This window comes from Puma concolor, chromosome B2 (genome assembly GCF_028749965.1).
Source record: "Puma concolor isolate L17-30 chromosome B2, mPumCon1.1.hap2, whole genome shotgun sequence".
In the NCBI taxonomy this organism is placed as follows: Eukaryota; Metazoa; Chordata; class Mammalia; order Carnivora; family Felidae; genus Puma; species Puma concolor.
In genome coordinates, this window is record NC_141671.1 from 76,095,896 (window position 1) to 76,116,640 (window position 20,745).

General features: G+C 35.9%; 1 protein-coding gene and 1 non-coding gene across 11 annotated transcripts in view; both read left to right on the top strand.

Moving 5' to 3' along the window:
* Positions 1–20,745, top strand: part of DOP1A (DOP1 leucine zipper like protein A) — a 112,105-nt gene that overhangs the window by 8,769 nt on the left and 82,591 nt on the right. The window lies entirely within an intron of this gene.
* Positions 11,711–11,772, top strand: LOC112862994 (U7 small nuclear RNA). The gene has a single exon (XR_003223838.1). It is a non-coding gene; the product is annotated as a U7 small nuclear RNA (small nuclear RNA).

Sequence of the window (20,745 nt, forward strand, 5' to 3'; positions counted from 1 at the left end):
AAGACAACCAATTAAATGAGGAAAGACTTAAATAGACATTTCTCCAAAGATTATATACAAATGGCCAAAGCATACGAAAAGGTTTTCAGCATCATTGATATTAGAGAAATGCAAGTCAAAGCTGTGTTGAGATACCACCTCACACCCATTTGAATGGCTACTATCAAAAAACTGAAGCGTGTTGGCAAGGATGTGGAGAAATTAGAAGCCTTCTGCAATGTTGGTAGAAATGTAAAATGGGCAATCCCTATCAAAATAACACCAACATTCTTCACAGAGCTAGAACAAACAATCCTAACATTTGTATGGAACCAGAAAGACCCCAAATAGCTAATGCAATCCTCCAAAAGAAAACCAAAGCTGAAGGTATCCCGATTCTGGGACTTCAAGCTGTATTACAAAGCTCTAATCATCAAGACAGTATGGTACTGGCACAAAAACATACATAGACCAATGGACTAGAGAACCCAGAAATGGACCCACAGATGCATGGCCAACTAATCTTTGACAAAGCAAGAAAGAGTATCTGATGGAAAAAAGACAGTCTCTTTAGTAAATGGTGCTGGGAGAACTGGACAGCAACATGTGAAGAATGAACCTGGGCCATTGTCTTACACCGTACACAAAAATAAACTCAAAACAGGTGAAAGACCTAAATGTAAGATAGCCATCAAGATCCTAGAGGAGAAAGCAGGCAACAACCTCTCTGACCTTGACTGCAGCAACTTCTTACTTGACATGTCTCTGGAGGCAAGAGAAATAAAAGCAAAAATGAACTATTGGGACCTCATCAAGATAAAAAGCTCCTGCACAGCAAAGGAAACCGTCAACAAAACTAAAAGGCAACTGACAGAAAGGGAGAAGATATTTGCAAATGACATTTCAGATAAAGGGTTAGTATCCAAAAATTTATAAAGAACTTATCAACCTCAACACCCAAAAAACAAATAATCCAGTAAAGAAATTGGCAAAAGACACTAATAGACACTTTTCTAAAGAAGATATCCAGATGGCTAAACATGGAAAAATGTTCAACATCACACATCATCAGGGAAATACAAATCAAAACCACAATGAGATACCACCTTACACCATCAGAATGGCTAACATTAACAACTCAGGCAACAACAGATGTTGGCGAGGATGCAGAGAAAGAGGAACCCTTTTGCACTGCTGGTGGGAATACAAACTGGTGCGGCCACTCTGGAGAACAGTATGGAGGTTCCTCAAGAAATTAAAAATAGAACTACCCTTCAACCCAGCATTTGCACTACTAGACATTTTATCCAAAGGATACAGGAGTGCTCATTCGAAGGAGCACATGCACACCAGTGTTTACAGCAGCACTATCGACAATAGCCAAAGTATGGAAAGAGTCCAAGTGTCCGTCGACTGGTGAATGGATAAAGATGTGGTGTGTATGTGTGTGTGTATATATACAAATACACATAATGGGATATTACTCGGCAATCAAAAAGAATGAAGTCTTGCCATTTGCGGAACATGGATGGAACTAGAGTGTATTATGCTAAGCGAAGTAAGTCAGAGAAACAAGTATCACATGATTTCACTCATGTGGAATTTAAGATACAATACAGATGAACATAAGGAAAGGGAAGCAAAAGTAATATAAAAACAGAGAGGGAGACAAACCTTAAGAGACTCAAAAACAATAAACTGAGGATTGCTAGCAGGGTGTTGGGTGGGGGCATGAGCTAAATGGGCGAGGGGCATTAAGGAGTATACTTGGGATGAGCACTGGGTGTTATATGTAAGTGATGAATCACTAAATTCTATTTGTGAAATTATTATTACAGGATATGTTAACTAACTTGGATTTAAGTTTAAAAATGAGTAAAATACAATGACTTTGAAGGAAAAAAATGTAAAGTGGTACAGCTGCTATGGAAAACAGTATGGTGGTTCCTCTTAAAAACAGAACTGCCATATGGTCCAGCATTCCCACTTCTGAGTATGTATTCAAAAGAATTGAAAACAGGATCCTGAAGAGATATTTGCACACTCAAGTTCACAGCAGCACTACTCACAATAGCGTAGAGGTAGAAACAAGGTAAATGTCTCTGAACAGGTGAATAGATAAATATATATCTACATGGAATATTATTTAACAAAAAGGAAGGAAATCCTCTCACATGCTACAACATGGATGAACCTTAAGGATGTTATGTTAGGTGAAATAAACCAGTCACAAAAAAGACAAAATACTTTATGGTTCCCCTTACATGAAGTATCTGAAGTAGTCAGATTAGTTAGAAGTAGAAAGTAAAATGGTGGTTGCCAGAAGCTGGGGAAGAGGGAAAAGAAGAGTTGATTTTTAATGTGTATAAAGTTTCAGTTTTGCAAAACGAAAATATTCTGGAAGTAAATTGCACAATGTGAATACACTTAACACTATACACTTAAAAATGGTTAATTTTGTATGTTTTTACTGCAACTGAAAAAAGATAAATGACATGAAACTTTTAGCAACATGAAGCATATATGCATTTTAAAATGCTAGGGGATCCTGAGTGGTCAGTCATTTAAGTGCCCAGCTCTTGATTTTGGCTTAGGTCATGATCTCAGGGTTGTAAGATCAAGCCTTGTGCTGTTGACGCAGAGCCTGCTTGAGATTCTGTCTCTCCCTCTCTCTCTGCCCCTCCCCTGCTTGTGTGCTCTCTCTCTCTCAAGATAGATAAAATAGACATTTTTTTAAAAATGCTATTCTGTAATGAAAGCCATGTTTCTAAATATTGGAGAAGGGGCTGATTAAAGAATGAGCCTAAAGGGGTTGAATCAGAAGATGTACTCGCTCAGTTGGTAGAATATGCAACTGTTGATTTTACGGTCATGAGTTCAAGCCCCAGCTTGGGCATAAAGCTTACTTTAAAAAAAAAAAAAAAAAAAAGAAGATATCATACAGAGTCATAGCATTTTGAATATAGTTTGATAGGAAAATTTGAAATGATGAAAGAAAGAATGGGGCATACCCAGAAAAGAAAGAGCACATACAAAGGCCCTGAGGTAGGAGGTGGCAGCAAGTTTTGTACAGTTGGCTAGTGGTTAAAAAAAAAAAAAAAAAAAAAAATATATATATATATATGCAATGATGCTTGTTAAAGATGGTAAGGCCAACTTCATTAAGGATCATCATGATAGATATAGGGACCACTGCAATGGGGTTTGGCAGTGGAGGAGAGAAATTGGTCTCTACTCTGAATACAGCATGAACAAGTGTTGGTTTGTAACCTCCTCAGAACCTGTATCTAAAATCTGAAACCCAACCCTGTCTATAGAGGGAAGGGAGAGACAGAACAAAGAGGGCAACCATTCCAGATTTGTAAGTGGCAAGTTTAATAAGTGAGGGAATTTACATATAGGGCTTGTCTTGGGTGGCCTTAAAACAAGTAGATCTCCACACTCACTCACCTGCCAGAATCTTAAAAATTTATATAGAGACCTTAACTGGGTTTGGTCACGTACCCAGTTCAGGTAGCCCCCACACCATATTTCTGTCTCAAGGCTGTATGCTTAGATGAGCTTCTGGAAGCAGGAAAGGCAAACAGAACACACATCCTAAGGACAGGAGAGGAAGTGGGTGCTTTATAAAAAAATTTCTAATTTAGAACATGCCCCTAATCCAACATGGATCTTCACATCAGTCTTGGGCATCCTTAATTTAAGGACAACCTCACCTATAATTCTATTTGGAGATGTACAACCCATCCTGCAATACCTTTCCAGGATTAATCCCACTTGAGACTATATTTTTACTTTTTTTGAAATTGTTTTCTCAGGGGAGTAGATTGTGTTCCTGTACATACTGAGTAGAATGCCCCTTTCACTATGGTCATTTATTGGAATAGAATCACTGTTTTACATATAACCAGACAAAACCCTTTAATATTAGAATTTATAGTTATTTTGCCTTATACTTTAACCTACACACTTTCAGTATTGAGCAGTGACATAGGTTTGGGGTATTCAGTGTTCAGCTCTGGTCCTTGTCCTTAAGCCAACATCTAGAAGGAACAACAGAAATGTATGTACTTACATTATTATGGTGTTTTTATATATTTTGAGAGAGGGTGCGCAAAGTGAGGGAAGAAGCAGAGAGAGAGGGAAGAGAGAATTTTGTGCCATCAGCACAGAGCCCAATGTAGGGCTCGATCCCATGAACCATGAAATCGTGACCTGAGCTGAAATGAAGAGTTGGATGCTTAACCAGCTGAGCCACCCAGGTGCTGCTATTATGATGTAAGAAAATAAGTGGAATAGGAAAAGAACAGGGTCTAAAAACTGGATAAAGAGTCAAGAGAAGCTATATAATCTGAACAGGTTTTTGAAAAATTGGGTAAGAGAGGAGAGGTAGGATAGGTCAGGCAGAAGAATTAAGAGTTGTGGGGAAAAGTTCAAAAAGATAATGATTATGAACCAGGCCCAGTGGTCAGCCTGCCAGAGTTCTTCCCAGTTCCTCCTCTTAACTCTGTGTGAAATATCAAACACCAGAATGTTCATATGTACATGGCTGTGTGAGCAAACCTGAAGATTACATGAGATAATTTGTGTAAAAGGCTTAGCATGGTACCTACCACAGAGTGATTACGAAGTCAGTGTGAGCTGCTGTCAGATCATCATCATCATCTTGAATAATGTATGGGCAGTGCTTACTTGGCTGCTATGCTTTGGGAGCAGGATGTTATCTTTAACTCAAGGGCATATGTTTAGTTTCATTATTATACCTATTAACTAATTGATCCTTAAGAAAGAATCCTAGCTACCTATTAACGGATTATTTTAGGTTGTAATACGTGCTCACACTGTTCTATTTTCTAAATTACTTTTCTTCATGATGCTTATGTGTCACACAAAATCAGCGATTAAAGCTAGAAGGAATCTTTAGTTATGATTTTTATAGAATTCAAACTGTTTCTAACAGATGGATAATTTTTTATATGTTGATTAATTTTACTCTCTTTTTTCCAAGTAAATAAAATTTGCTGTTTGTCATCTTGGCAGAATTATGAGATTTTTGATTTTTCATATCTTGGGTTTTATTTTTATGATTTTCATTGAGATTAAAAGTGAAAATATAAATATCTAACTGTCAGAATTTTCTTCAACTAGAGATTTGCATCTAATTGATTTTAAAAGATTTGACCTCTAGGAGTATCATATTTAATGGATTTCCTTTTCAGTCCTAGAAAAGGACATTCTAGAGTGACATTGTCCACATTTAAGTAGTTACACTAAATAAGGATGCTAAAACTGAGCTAATATTTTAAAATGTAACTAGATAGAGCACATTTTTAATAGGTGTTTTTGTGAGAATCTTCCAATTTTTTAAAGTACTATTAAGTACTTTAATATGACCATATGAATATAATCTGTTTGAAGGGAATGAGGTCAAGTGTGACTGTAGTGTTTAAAAAATAGAACTGTAGCTTTGCTCTTTTCTCCAGATTTCTCAGGAAAGAAAAAAAGCAAATGGTTTGTGAGCAGTGTTTACATTTATAGATTCATTTATTCAAAACCTATTTGAGGGCCTACTTGTAGGGGCTGCTCATACAAGTCCAATAAGGCTTCTAACTTCATGGCATTTGCATTGCAATAAGGGAATGTAGATTTAAAAAACAAGCAAATAATAGGAAATTTCAGTCCGAAATAGTGCTAGGAAGGAAATAATATGATATTCTAGAATAGATGTTCAGATTGTGGGCTTGGCGTAGGCCATGAGATCGACTGTTCAAAAAAGGCTTTTCTGAGGGTTTGATATTACTTGGAGGATGGGAAGGAATTTGCCACACAGAGTTGACCTTTGAGCTTTTGGGTGCAGAGAATAGCAAATACAAAACGCCCTACAGTGCAAAAAATGTTGGTGTATTTAGTGTGGATATTCCCATAATGACTTAATAGGATTTTAAAAGATCTATAGCTTCTCTGTGGAGGATAGGTTATAAGGGTTTAAGAATAGAAGCAGACCTTAACCAGGATAATAGAAAATGAAAAGTGACGTTTTGTATACGTTTAGGATATGTTTGTTAACAAATGCTGTTTGAAACTATAGGACTAGAGGAGATAACTCTAGAGAAGAGGTGAGAGTTCCTGATTGAGCCTGGAAGTAGTTCAACATTTACAAAATAATAATAAAGTGAAATTTGAATAGGGGCGCCTGGGTGGCTCAGTTGGTTAAGTGTCCAACTTCGGCTTACGTCATGATCTCAGGGTTTATGGGCTGGAGCCTGCTTCCTATTCTGTGTCCCCTGACTCTCTGCTCCTTCCCTACTCACACTCTTTCTCTTTCTCAAAAATAAACATTAAAAAAAAATTTTTTTTAATACAATTTGAATAGAGAAGAGGTGCTGACACAGATTGGAGAAAACTGGTTAGAGAAGTCAGAACATCCCTTGAAAATGAAGAGTCCTGGTCGCCAAAAACTAGGTATTGAATACTCAGGAGAAATTAAGATGAGGGGCTGGAGAAATGACCATTGACTTTGTCTAAAGCAGTTTACTGGTGACTCTTACATGGGTGGTTTCCCTGCAGATCAGTGTCATAAGACATTTTTGAGTAGGCCAAAGAGTGAAGAGATAAGGAAATGATGAGTATAGGAAAATCTTTCAGAAAGTTTGTAATGAGGGAGGACAGAGAAATGGGTTGATAGCCAAAAAGTCTGTGAGAGTCAAGAGGAAGCTATGGCTTTTAGTTTCTCACTGTGGGAGATTCCAGGCCTTTGTCTATAGGCTGATGGAGAATGATCCTGCACAGGAAGAGAAATTGGTGCTGAAGAAGAGTAAACCATTAAGGCACTTAAGGGAAATTCTTGAGAGGTAACAGGAGATGGGATCCAGAGCAAAAGAGTGGGTCTTTGATGGAGGAGGGTCCTTTGTTCCTCAGAACAGGAGGGAAAGTAGAGAGTATGGATATAAGTGGAGATAGATTTGCAGATTTGTTGAAGGGACTATAAGCATTCTTTTTGCTTCTGTTTTCTTAGTTAAATTGGAAGTTGGGTCTTTAGCAACAATGGAGGGATGTGGTATTAGATTTTTGAAAAGAGTAGAAGGTATGAATAATTGTGTCAGGCAAGTAAATTTACTAAGGAAACAGTGGATTAGAACAGTGTTGAACTGTTTGAGGTTTGTTTCTCAATTTAAAACGCAATCAGTCAGCCTATGGTTGTATGATTTTTCTTCAGCAGTGTTCAATTGTTTGGGCTCACGCATGGAAAAAGTAGATAATAGAGTTCAACTAAGATTGGGATTTTGCCAGGTAAGTTTGAAGGGAGTATGGAAACTTTACTCCCTGGCCCTGAAGTCAGATGGATATAAAAGAGGAATGAAGAGTAGTGGTTAAGAGTTAGAACTCTAAAGCTAGACTGTTTATGTCTAAATCTCTGACTCTATCGTTTTTACTAAACATATTGTATCACATAATAGTTCTATGCCTCAGTCTCTTTATCTGTAAGTGTGGACCATAATAATGTTTACTTCGTAGGATTAAATTAACATATGCAAAACATTTGAGTGGTGCCTGGCACATAGTAAGCCACAATATAAGGTTAGCTAAGGTGTTCCTACCTCTGCTGCATCAGAGGAGGTCTTATCCTGAGAAGGTAGTTAGGACCAGAAGGCAGCCAGACATGCAGAGAAAAGCTGAAGATCTGTTGATCACATATTTGGAGTTTCTTAGAGTGTGTACCATTTGAAGGTTTGAGATTGGGTCAGATGAGGCAACATACAGATCATTAGGGTTCTTGTGGGTACTTAAACCGATTAATGAAATACCTGGTAGGTGTTTTCTTCCTCCCAGGAAGTTTCCAATTTTCTGGAATAACTAGCTTTATGAGTTGATTAAATAAACTATTCACTAAAGAGTATTAGTGTGTCAGTATTGAAACCCAGAACTTTTGACCAAAATGAGATAAATTTGTTAATAATTGTCTTATTTGTTAGATTGTAATAGTTACCGAATAATTTTTAATTTAGGCAAAACAGTTTGGAAAGAATGTCTACTATATATCTATATAGCAGTTTTTAAAGTACTTTTTCATTCATAATCAACAAGTAAAGTTTTTCCCCCTGAATTACATGGCGCTTTCAGAATGTATTCATTTACGTACCTGGAATGTGATAAAACTCTTGGACAATCCCCAGATATATCTGTAGAATTGGCTAATACTGAATAGTTCTTTGTCTCTTCAGCCCTCCCCCAAACTTTTCATGGCAAAGGAGAGGGGGAAGCCAGGAGCTCAGCTAGTAATAAGCAAATCAGCCAAAGTATCCTTGTGCGGTTATTTTGTGAAATTAGGTCTACTCATTTTTTATAACGATTTAAACAAAATTTTTTAAGATTCAGATGGTCTATTGGAATGTTTTGTTTCTTGAATACAGCCTTATCACCCTGTAATGTGTGAAAACATAAATATATATACTTCCCTGATAATTTTCATAAGCTTTAATTTGCCTAGAGAATCTATGCCTTCTTTTTTAAACAGCTATTTTGTTTCATTTTTATATTTGAATGAGACAAAAACACTGCACTAAATCATGCTTTATGACAATTCAGGTCCAGTTTATATGAGTTGTAAGTTTGAAAGAATAGCTGAATTGTCAGGTGATACGATTACAGATTAAGGTCAAAAACCTACTTGTTAGCAGCTCCTGAAAGAAAAAAGAAATTTTATTAAGTGTAACTTTATTTTTTCAGTGTTATATTAGGTGCAGGTGTACAATATAGTGATTCAGCAATTCCATATTGAAAGAAAAATTATAAATGCCATTCTGACTTTACCTGTATCACTTTAAGAACAAACCACAATTTTTATTTTTATTTAGTGATTTTTACTTTTTCAAGTTTCCTAGTTATATTAAATAGGTATTGTACTACCGGGAATAGGTTTTGGGCTTTGTTTTTTGGTTTTTGTTTTTAATTTCAAACAAACAAAAAACCACCTCATTTGATACAGGTGGTAGAATTGGTAGGTTTCTTGTTTAGGGTGATATAAATGTTCTCTATATGTTAGAGAACATTTCTCTGGTGAGAAATCTTGGTTGTGGTGATGGTTTTATGGGTGTGTACATTAGTCAGAACTTAGAAGGTATGTTAAATATGTGCAGTTCAATAAAAATAGTAAAAAAAAAATTCCACACATTTGGCAATGACACATTTTTTTAAAGTATTTATTTTTGAGAGAGTGTAAGCAGGGGAGATGCAGGGAGAGAGGAGGACAGAGGATCTGAAGTGGGTTCCCTGCTGATAACAGAGTTCAAACCCAATACCTTGAGATCATGACCTGAGCTGAAATCAAGAGTCTGATGCTTAACCAACTGAGCCACCCAGGCACCCTGGTAATGACACATTTTAATTTGCATTCATGAGACAACTGGATATAATTTAGTCAGAGTCTTCAGTTTTCCATTTTACTACCAATAAGTTCAGAGCCATATCTGGCTCTTAATTACAATTTACTAGTCCTTATAATTTGCATACTTGCTTCCTAGTACTTTTTTATTTTTATTGGTGATAATGGTAGCAATAAGTTTTTAGAGCATTTTCTATGTGCCAGGCACTCTGATAAGTTTAATATGTTCTTTATCTGATCTTGGCAACCATTGAGTTGGGTATTATCATCTTGGTTTATAAATGAGGAAACTGAAATTTGGCGTTTTGCCCAAGGTCCTACAGCTAAGTGTTAAGTAGGATTTGGATTCTCAGCTGTCTTGACTTTAATTCCTGTGCTTGGAGACTCTGCCGCCTATTGCCTATCTTTTTGTGGGCTGGAGGGTTCTACAAAACACTGTTTTGTTGTTAAATATATGCATTTCTTATGAAGTGAAACTACATTTCTGAAGAAGAGGCAGTGTATAAAGTTTCCTTGATCCAATATGAGAAAAGATGTATTCGCATTATGATCTAAGTCATTGGTGTTCAAAGTGTGATTTGTGAGCCATTCACAAATTCTTTGTTAAGAAAACTTGAAATAAGCACAGATGAAAGTAAGCATTTAGACATTTTTATAGCAATTTTATATTCCTACAACAACTATGTACATGATTTATATCAGTCACCAGTGGATTAGGGTAAAACTGGTGCTTTGAAAAGAGCTTTGGAAAGTACTGATCTAAGCCACTTTGAAATAAAATATGGAAAAAAAAATACTTGAGAGATGGAATTTGCATTTATCATATATTGGATTAAAAATTCAAAAGTGATACATCCCTAGACTTCTTCTGATATGCCATAAGTGATTTTATTTTCATTAAAAATAATTGAAGAAGCAGAACCTAATTTCTAGTCCCAGGATCTGGCAATCTTTTCACACAAAAATACCATAACTCCCTGCTGATGAAACTTCTACAAAATGTCCTGTCTCATTTCTCAGCTGTTTGTGTAAGATTTTGTTTTTCATGTTCTACCTAGTGTTATATGTATCTATACTGTATGAACTCTTTTTAGTTATATTTAAGTGTTTAGACAACTTTTAGCAAAATAAAAAAGAATCAAATTTCTTACCTGACTGAAATTTTTTTTTAGCTGCAAACACATTAAAGAGTTCTAAGCTCCACAAACTTAGCTGGTCATTACTGGTTAGTTTTTTTATACTGAATAAAAAAAAAGTATGTCTGCAGAATATGCCAATTGAGGTAATATTGCTTCACAATTACATCATTACTCTGATTACAGTTAATATGCTGGGAGTTCAAGGAAGAGATCTGGCAAGAGATAGAAATTTGAGAGTTGTCAGAAGATAGAAGGAGTATTAATTAGGTTCCTAGAAGGAAGCAGGATTTACTTAGATGCTTGAAATGAAGAGATTTTGATAGAGACCACTCATAAGCTTGCAGGCAGAGTTTAGGGAGAAAACGGCCTGTTGTCACACACACACACACACACACACACACACACACACACACACACACACAGTAGTTTTTGAGTTCTAGGAGAGAAGTTAGTTACCAGAAACAAGTGAGAAAGGTTAATATGTGCCAGACACAGTACTAACTGATGCATATGCTCATTTGATTTTTTCTGTATGGTAATAATTATTATGGTCACATAACCTTCCCTCGTAGAACTGCTGCCTTTTGCTGCATCCCAGAGATTTTGGACTGTTGTGTTTTCATGTTAATTTGTCCCCTGTTGTATTTTTTTATTTTCTCATAGATTTCTTAGTCGACCCAATCATTGTTTAGTATCATGTTGTTTAGCATCAATATATTCATGTGGTTTCCAGATTTTTTCTTGTAACTGACTTCTAGTTTCATACCATTGTGGTCAGAAAAGATGGTTGGTTTGATTTGAGTCTTTTAAAATTATTGAGACTTGTTGTTATTGAGACGTGGCCTAATGTGATGTATCCTGGAGAATGTTTGATGTGCACTTGGAAAGAGTTTGTATAGTGCTCTTTTTGGACAGAATGTTCTGTATACATTGGGACTATCTGGTCTAACGTGTCATTCAAAGCCACTGTTTCCTTGTTGATATTCTGTGGATGATCGTGCCATTGATGTAAGTAGGGTGTTAAAGTCCGCTACTATTATCATATTACTGTCAATTTCTTTTTTGTCTGCTAACATTTGCTTTATTTAAGAGAGAAGGGAGCAGAAAACCTATCAGAAGAACAAATAGCTAAAAACTTTCCTAATCTAAGGAGGGAAACAGACATGCAGATCCAGAAACGCAGAGAGCCCTTAAGATTAATCCGAGGAGGTAGTGTTACAGCTCTTTTAGAATTTGTCTAGCAGGTTTTCCGGTTTTTACCGGAAGACCCCCCAAAAAAAAAAAAAAAAAAAAAAAAGATTAATCCGAGGAGGTCCCCACCAAAACACATAATTAAAATGACAAAAAGTAAAGATAAGTAGAAAATTTTTAAAGGAGCAAGAGAAAACAGTTACAAACAAGGGAAACCCCATAAGGCTATTAGCTGATTTTTTGGCAGAACCTTTGAAGGCCAGAAGGGAGTGGCATGATATGTTTAAAGTTCTGAAAGGAGAAAATGTACAAGTAAGAATACTCAGTAAGGTTATCGTTTGGAATAGAAGGAAAGGTAAGGGATTTCCCAGAGAAAAGTTAAAGAAATTTATCACCACTAAGTCAGTCTGATCAGAAAATGTTAAAGGGAATTCTTTAACTCGAACGAAAAGACCATAACTATTAGAAAATTATGAGAGGAAAAAAATTCACAGGTAAAAGCAAACATGTAGTAAATGTAGTAAATTAATCATTTATAAAGCCAGTATGAGGTGAAAACACCAAAGTAGAAAAATCAGCCAAGGTATACACAAAATGAAAAGATGTTAAATATGACATATACATAAATGTGGACAAAGGAGTAAAAATTTAGTGCTTTTAGAATGTGTTCAAACTTAAGCAACCATCAATTTAATAGAGACTGCTTATATATAAGATGACATATATGAATCTAATAATAACCACAAATCAAAACCTACAGTAGATACACAAAAAAGAGAAAGGAATCCCAGTATAACACTAAAGAAAGCCATCAAACAACAGGGAAGAGAGCAAGAGACGAAAAGAACAGGGAAAAACTACAAAACAGGGAAAAACTACCACCTCAGACCTAAAGACACAGACTAAAAATGACAGATTGCAGAAAACATATACTGTGCAAGTGGAAGTGAAAAAAACCAGGGTAGCAATACTTACATCAGACAAAATAGACTTTAAATCTTTAAAAAAAAGATTGTCTTTTGTCCCTGAAGCACACATTGCTGTGTGTGTTTATGGTTAAATCTAGTTTAAAAGATTTTTATTAACCATAGATTAATGATAAAACAGCTTGCAGAATTGTTAATTCATTCCCAGTCTCAACTATTATACTTACATCACTGTGTATGAATCCAACTTGAGCTTAACTATCTGTTCCAAGTTATGTGCTGTGCCACATACAAATAAGTAGGAAATAGAGTTCCTGCTTTCAAAGACTTCTTCCCAATTAGGGGAATTGTGTATTGAATCTGTGAAACAAAATCAATGTTGAAAGGGAAGACAGTTAAGATTAGTTTTGGTTCATTTAAGTTCATTTTGGATTTCTCACAGTACTTCAAAATACTGCTTTGTTTTGTTGCTGTTAAAGTCCAGGGTATAAAGATAAAATAACAATGTAAGTTTTTTTCCTGCATAAATTTTGCATTATTTAAAATTTTTTTTTAACATTTATTTATTTTTGAGACAGAGACAGAGCGTGAACAGGGGAGGGTCAGAGAAAGAGGGAGACACCGAATCTGAAACAGGCTCCAGGCTCTGAGCTGTCAGCACAGAGCCCGACGCAGGGCTCGAACCCACAGACCACGAGATCATGACCTGAGCCGAAGTCGGACGCCTAACTGACTGAGCCACCCAGGCGCCCCAGACATTATTTTAAACCACAAGGGCCTGCCCCTCCCAATTGGGAATGAAAGTATCATGCATTAGGTCAGGGTTATTCTCTTTATTCTGCACCTAGACATAGTGCTTGGCACTTTGTGTACTGAAGTAAGTCAAGTGTTTAAGATAATTATTGTCTGTAAAAATAGGATTTGAGGATTTGTCTGTTTTTATTTTTATGGATAAAAGAATTAAGGTAGAGAACTGGGTAGTTTGTATCATTCTGTCACAACCGTAACCAAAAATTTTTTTTGATTTAATAAATTCATAGATTCTTATCCTTTTTTCGGTGCCAACAGGTATTACTAATATAGGTTATATTCTCTAGAGTAGGGACTCTTAACCTTTTTGAGGATTTTGTTAAAAACCATTTTTGAGAATGTTATAAAATCAGTAGACTCTCTCCTCAATAAAATATAAGAGGTAAATTTTGCATGTAATTTGAGGTAATTCACAGGTCCCTAAGGCCCCATTATATAAAAATGTAGATGTACTGGTATGCACACATATATACATACTTACCTTCATTGAGATAAAATTCACCTACCATACAATTCACCTATTTAAAGTGTATGATTTAGCAGTTTTCAGTACAGAGTTGTATGACCATCTTTACAGTCATTTTTATTTATTGAAGTATAGTTAAGATACAGTGTTATATTAGTTTCAGGTGTACAGTAATAATTCAACAGTTCTGTACTTTACTCAGTGCTTATCAAGATAAGTGTAGTCTTAATCCTCTTTATTCCATACATACTCCAGCTGACCTCCCTTACTGCAACTAGCGTTTTTTCCCCGTATTTAAGAGTTTGGGTTGTTTTTTTTAATCTATTTTTCTCTTTGTTCATTTGTTTCTTAAATTCCACATGAGTGAAATCATGATATTTGTCTTTCTCTGTCTGACTTTGCAAATGGCACTATCTCATTTTTTATGGTGCAGTAATATTCCATTGTGTCTACAGATACCACATCTTTTTTATCCATTCATCTATCAGTGGACACGGGTTGCTTCCATGTCTTGGCTATTATAAATAATACTAAATAAATAAACATAGGAGTGCATATGTCTTTTCATTTTATTTGAGTAAATTCCCACTATTGGATCATATGGTAATTCTATTTTTAATTTTTTGAGGAACCTCCATACTGTCTTCTGCAGTGGCTACATCAATTTGCATTCCCACCAGCGGTGCATTGGGGTCTCTTATTCTCCACATCCTTGCTAACAACTTGTTATTTTTTGTTTTTTTGATTCTAGCTATTCTGATACGTATAAGGTGAGATCTCATTGTGGTTTATCTTTGGATTTCCCTGAAGATTATTAGTGTTGAGCATCTTTTTCATGGGTCTCTTGGCCATTTGTAGGTCTTCTTTGGAAAACATCTATTCAGGTCCTCTGCCCATTTTTTAATTGGATTTTTTTGGTATTCAGTTTTATAAGTTCTTTATGTATTTTGAAAATGAAACCCTTATGGCATATATCATTTACAAATATTTTCTTCTATTCAGTAGGTTACCTGTTTGTTTCATTGGTGGTTTTGTTCACTGAGCGAAAGCTTTTTGTTTTGGTATGGTCCCAATAGTTTAATTTTGGTTTTGTTTCTCTTGCCACAGGAGACATATCTAGAAAATTGTTACTATGGCTGTTGTCAAATTACTACTTTTGGTTTCTTCCAGGAGTTTATGGTTTCAGGTCTCACATTTAGATCTTTATTCCCTTTTGAATTTCTTTTTGTGTATGATGTAAGAAAGTGGTCCAGTTTGATTCTTTTGCATGTTGCTGTTTAGTTTTTCCAGCACCATTCATTGAAGACTGTCTTTTCTCTATTGTATATTATTGCCTCATTTATTATAGATTAATTGACCATATAAGCATGGGTTTATTTGAGCTCTGTATTCTGTTTTACTGATTTATATGTCTGTTTTTGTGCCAGTACCATACTGTTTTGTTTTCTACAGCTTTGTGATATGTCTTGAAATCTGAGATTGTGATAACTTCCAGCTTTGTTCTTTCAGGATTGCTTTGACTATTCAGGGTCCTTTGTGGCTCTATATATAAATTTTAGGACTTTTTTATAGATAAGTGAAAAATGCTGTTGGTATTTTGATAGGGATTTGCATTAAATCTTTACATCTAGATTGCTTTGGGGAGTATGGATCTCTTAATAATATTGGATCTTCCATCCATGAGCATGGAATATCTTTCCATTTGTGTCATCTTCAATTTCTTTTGTTAGTGTTTTACAGTTTTCAGAGTACCAGTCTTTTACCTCCTTGGTTAAATTTATTCCAATATATTTTATTCTCTTTGGTGCAAATGGAAGTGAGATTGTAGCCTTAATTTCTCTTTCTGCTATCTCATTATTAATGTAGAGAAATACAACAGGTTTCTGTATGTTATGTATTCTGTGCTTTACTGATTTCATTTATCAGTTCTGATAGTTTTTTGGTGGAGTCCTTAAGGTTTTCTACATATAGTATCATGTCATCATGTAAGTAGTGAAAGTTTTACTCCTTCCTTATCAGATGCCTTTTATTTGTTGTCTGATTGCTACAGCTGGGACTTCCAGTACTGTGTTGAATAAAAGTAGTGAGAGTGGACATCCCTGTCTTGTTCTTGATCTTAGAGGAAAAGCTTTCACCTTTCCACCATTGAGTATAATATTAGCTGTGGGTTTTTCATATATGGCCTTTATTTTGTTGAGGTATGTTCTCTAAATCTACTTTCATGAGAATTCTTATCATGAATCGATGTACTTTGTCAGATGCTTTTTCTGCATCTATTTTGATGATCTATGGTGTTTTTCCTTCCTCTCGTTAATGTGATATAAACCACCCATGCAAATATTGAGCCACCCATGCATCCCTGCAATAAATTTCACTTGATCATGGTTAATAACTTTTTAAGTATATTATTGGATTCAATTTGTGAATATTTTGTTGATAATTTTTGCATCTGTGTTCATCAGAGATACTGACCTGTAATTCTCTTTTTTTGTAGTGTCTTTATCTGGTTTTGGCATCAGGATAATGCTGAGCTAATAGAATGAATTGGAAGCTTTTCTTTATTTTTTTGGAATAGTTTGAGAAGAATAGCTACTTAACTCTTTTTCCAAATGTTTGGTAGAATTCACTTGTGAAGCTCTCTGGTCCTTGACGTTTGTTTGTTAGAAGTTTTCTGATTAGTAATTCAGTTTCATTACTGGTAAGAAGTCTATTCACATTTTTCTCTTTGTTCCTGATTCAGTTTTGGGAGGTTACATGATTTTAGGTTGTCCAATTTGTTGACATGTAATTTTTTCATAATATCTCCAATAATCCCTTGTAATTCTATAGTGTCAATTGTTACTTCTCTTCTTTCATTTCTGATTTTGTTTGAATTCTTTTTTTTTTTTTTTTTAAATGAGTCTAGCTAAAGTTTTGTTGATTTCATCGATCTTTTCAAAAACCAGCTCCTGGTTTCACTGATCTGTTCTTTTTTTTTTTTTTTTTTTTTTTTTTAATTTTTTTTCTTTTTAAATTTATTTTTGAGAGACAGAAACAGAGCACAAGTGGGGGAGGGACAGGAAGAGAATGAGACACAGAATCTGAAGCAGGCTCCAGGCTCTGAGCTGTCAGCGCAGCGCCTGACATGGGGCTCAAACTCACAAACTGTGAGGTCATGACCTGAGTGGAAGTCGGATGCTTAATGACTGAGCCAACCAGGCGCCCCTCATTGATCTGTTCTATTGTTTGTTTGTTTGTTTTTTAGTTTTTATTTCTTTTCTGTTCTAATGTTTGTTTTCTTCTACTGGTTTTGGGTTTTGGTTTTCTTCTTTTTCTGGCTCCTTTAGGTGTAAGTTTAGGTTGTTTGAGATTTTTATTATTTCTTCAGGTAAATCTGTATTGCTATAAACTTCCTCCTAGAACTACTTTTGTTGCTTCCCAAAGATTTTGGACTGTTGTGTTTTCATTTTCATTTGTCTCCATGTATTTTGTTTATTTTTCTCTTTGATTTCTTGGTTGTTCCATTCATTTTTTTTTCCATTCATTTTTTAGTAACATGTTATTTAACCTCCATGTGTTTGTGTTCTTTCCAGATTTTTTCTTGTGAATTGATTTCTAGTTTAACAGCATTATTCTCAGAAAGGATGCATGGTATAACATCAGTGTTTTTGAATTTATTGAGACTTGTTTTGTGCCCTAATATGTGATCTCTTTTGGAGAATGTTCCATGTATACTTGAAAAGAATGTGTATTCTGGTGTTTTAGGGTGGAATGTTCTGAATATATCCATTAGACCCATCTTCTCCAGTGTGTCCTTTGAAACCACTGTTTTCATGTTTATTTTGTTTTTGGGTGATCTATCCATTGATGTAATTGGGATGTTAAAGTTCCCTGCTTTATGTATTTGGGTGCTTTCATGTTGGGTGCATAATATTTGTAATTGTTATATTTTCTTGTTGGATTTTCCTTTTATTAATGTATATAATTAATGCTTCCTTCTCTTTGTCTCTTATTACAGTCTTTGCTTAAAGGCTGTTTTGTCCAGGGGTACATGGGTGACTGAATTGTTTAAGTATTCAACTCTTGGTTTCAGCTCAGGCCATGATCTCATGTGAGTTCGAGTCCCCACATCAGGCTCCACACTGACAGTACAGAGCCTGCTTCGGATTCTACCCTTCTCTCTGCCCTTCCCCTGCTCATACACGCACTCTTTTTCAAAATAAATAAAAATAAAAACTTTAAAGGATATTTTGCTTGATGTAAGTATTTCTACTTGCTTTTTGTTTCCATTTGCATGATAAGTGCTTTTCCATTCTGTCACTTTCAATCTGCACGTGTCTTTAGGTCTGAAATGAATCTCTTGTAGCCAGTCTATAAATGGTTCTTGCTTTTTTTATCCATTCTGTCACCCTTTTATTGGAGCATTTAGTCTATTTACATTCAAAGTAATTAATGATAGATATGTACTTATTGGTCTTCTGTTACTTGTTTCATACTTTTTTTTGTAGTTCTTCTCTGTTTCTTCCTATTGCTCTCTTATCTGATGGTTTGTTGGCTCACTCTGTGATATACTTGGATTCCTTTCTCTTTATTTTTTGCATATTTATTACAAATTTTTGCTTTGTGGTTACCGTTAGGTTTGTATATAACATCTTATACATATAGCATCTATATTGATGATGGCTTAAGTTTAAACCCATTCTTTACTCCTCTCCCCCTCATATTTTAGGTATATGGCATCTTACTTTATATGCTTTTATTTTGTGAATCCCTTGACTGATTTTTGTTGACATACTTATTTTTACTGCTTTTTTCTTTCCTACTTATTCCCTCTTATGGTCTTTCCTTTCCACTCAAAGTGTCCCCTGTAATATTTCTTACAGGACTGGTTTAGTGGTTATGAATTCCTTTAACTTCTGTTTGGGAAACTCTTCATCCCTCTTTCTATTCTAAATTATGGCCTTGCTAGAGTATTCCTGGCTGCAGTTTTCTTCTTTCAACACTTTGAGTATGTCATGCTCATCACCTTCTGGTCTGCAAAATTTCTGCTGAAAAATCCAGTGATAGCCTTATGGGGTTTCCCTTGTATGTAACTGTTTTGCTGCTTTTAAAATTCCTTCTTTATCACTACTTTTTGCCATTTTAATTACTGTGTGTGTATTTAATTCTTGGTGTGGACCTCCTTGAGTTGATTTGTCAGAGGTTCTCTGTGCCTCTGGATCTTGATTTCTGTTTCCTTCCCCAGATTCGGGAAGTTTTCAGCTCTTATTTCTTCAGATATGGTTTCTGTCCCCTTTTCTGTCTCTCCTCCTTCTGGGATCCTTATAATGCAAATGTTATTACACTTCATGATATGGCTAAATTTACCTAAGCCTATTTTCATTTTTTGTTATGTCTTTTCTTCTTTCTTGCTCAACTTGAGTGCTTTCCATTTCTCTGTCCTCTAGATCACTAATCCGTTCTTCTGCTTCCTCTAGTCTACTATTTATTCCACCTAGTGTATTGTTAAAAATTTTTTAGTTTACTTATTTATTTTAAGAGAGACAGAGCCAGCATGAGTGGGGGAGGGGCAGAAGGAGAGGGAGAGAGAGAATCCCAAGCAGGCTCCATGCTATCAGTGCAGAACCTGACATGGGGCTCCATCACACGACCGTGAGATCATGACCTGAGTTGAAATCAAGAGTCAGATGCTTAACCAGCTGAGCCACCCAGGCACCCTCTATCTAGTGTATTTTTAATTTCAGTAATTCAGTTCTTCATCATTAATTGGTTATGTTCTCTCTTTGTTAAGAGTCTCACTGAGGTCCTTCACTCTTTTCTTAAAAGTCCAGTGAGTATCTCTATGACCATTACTTTAAATTCTTTATCAGTTGTATTACTTATTTCTGTATTGTTTAGCTCTCACTGTGATTTTTGTCCTGTTTCATTTGGGATATATTCTCTGTGTCTTCCATTTGTTTAACTGTGTCTGTTTCCATATGTTTGGAAAGTCAGCTACATCTCCTGCTCTGGAAAGTAGTGGCCTATTAAGAGGGCATGTAGTGACCTGTAGTGCTTTGTCCCCTGCTGATCAGTACCTGGCACTTCAGGGGTATCTCCTGTGTGCATTGTCTGTGCCCTGCTGTTGTAGCTGAGCAGCTTTTGCCTTCTGTCCATTTGTCTACAGTGGCTCTCTTTGCTTGTTATGGGCAGGATTTGGTCCTTGTGTTGCTAATCGGCCAGCCTGGGACCACCTTGGACTTAACTTGAACATTTGCCAGAGATGTAGTAGCACAGAGGTATAGGAGAATGTGAGGACAGGGCATCTGGTGCCAGCAAGGTTGTCAGCCACAGGAGGGTTCCTGCAGCTGCTGGGGACTAAGGCATGTGGATTGGAAGAGGCTGATATACAGAAGTGTATGGGGGCAGGTCTGGTAGTGTTAGCAAGGTTTGTCCAGGTCTGCTATGGGTGATGATCTGGAGTAGAGTTCTGGCTGTTTGGGGCATGTTTGCAAGAGAACAAGTGGGCGGGGGCACTATGAACAAGTTAGGTAGCAAGTGTTGGTGCTCTGGCTGGTTGCTGCAGGTGTCCATGTGTTTATGCTACGGAGTGAGGGAGAGAAAGCTCATTTGTTCCTGGAGAAGTCTCCCAAAGATCCCTGCCCCTGTGGCACATGCTCTGAGATTAGTAAGCAAATCTCCCTCCTGGATACCCCAGGTTTTTGACAGATTGCTGCTGCTTTGCTGTATCTTGGGTGGAGCTATTTGTTGTGTTGTCTCTTTACGGCTGGGACTCAGTTTCCTCTCGCCCTCCTTGCTCTCTCATAAACCTCCTGATTTTTATTTTTATTTATTTTTTTTTTAAAATTTTTTTTTCAACGTTTATTTATTTTT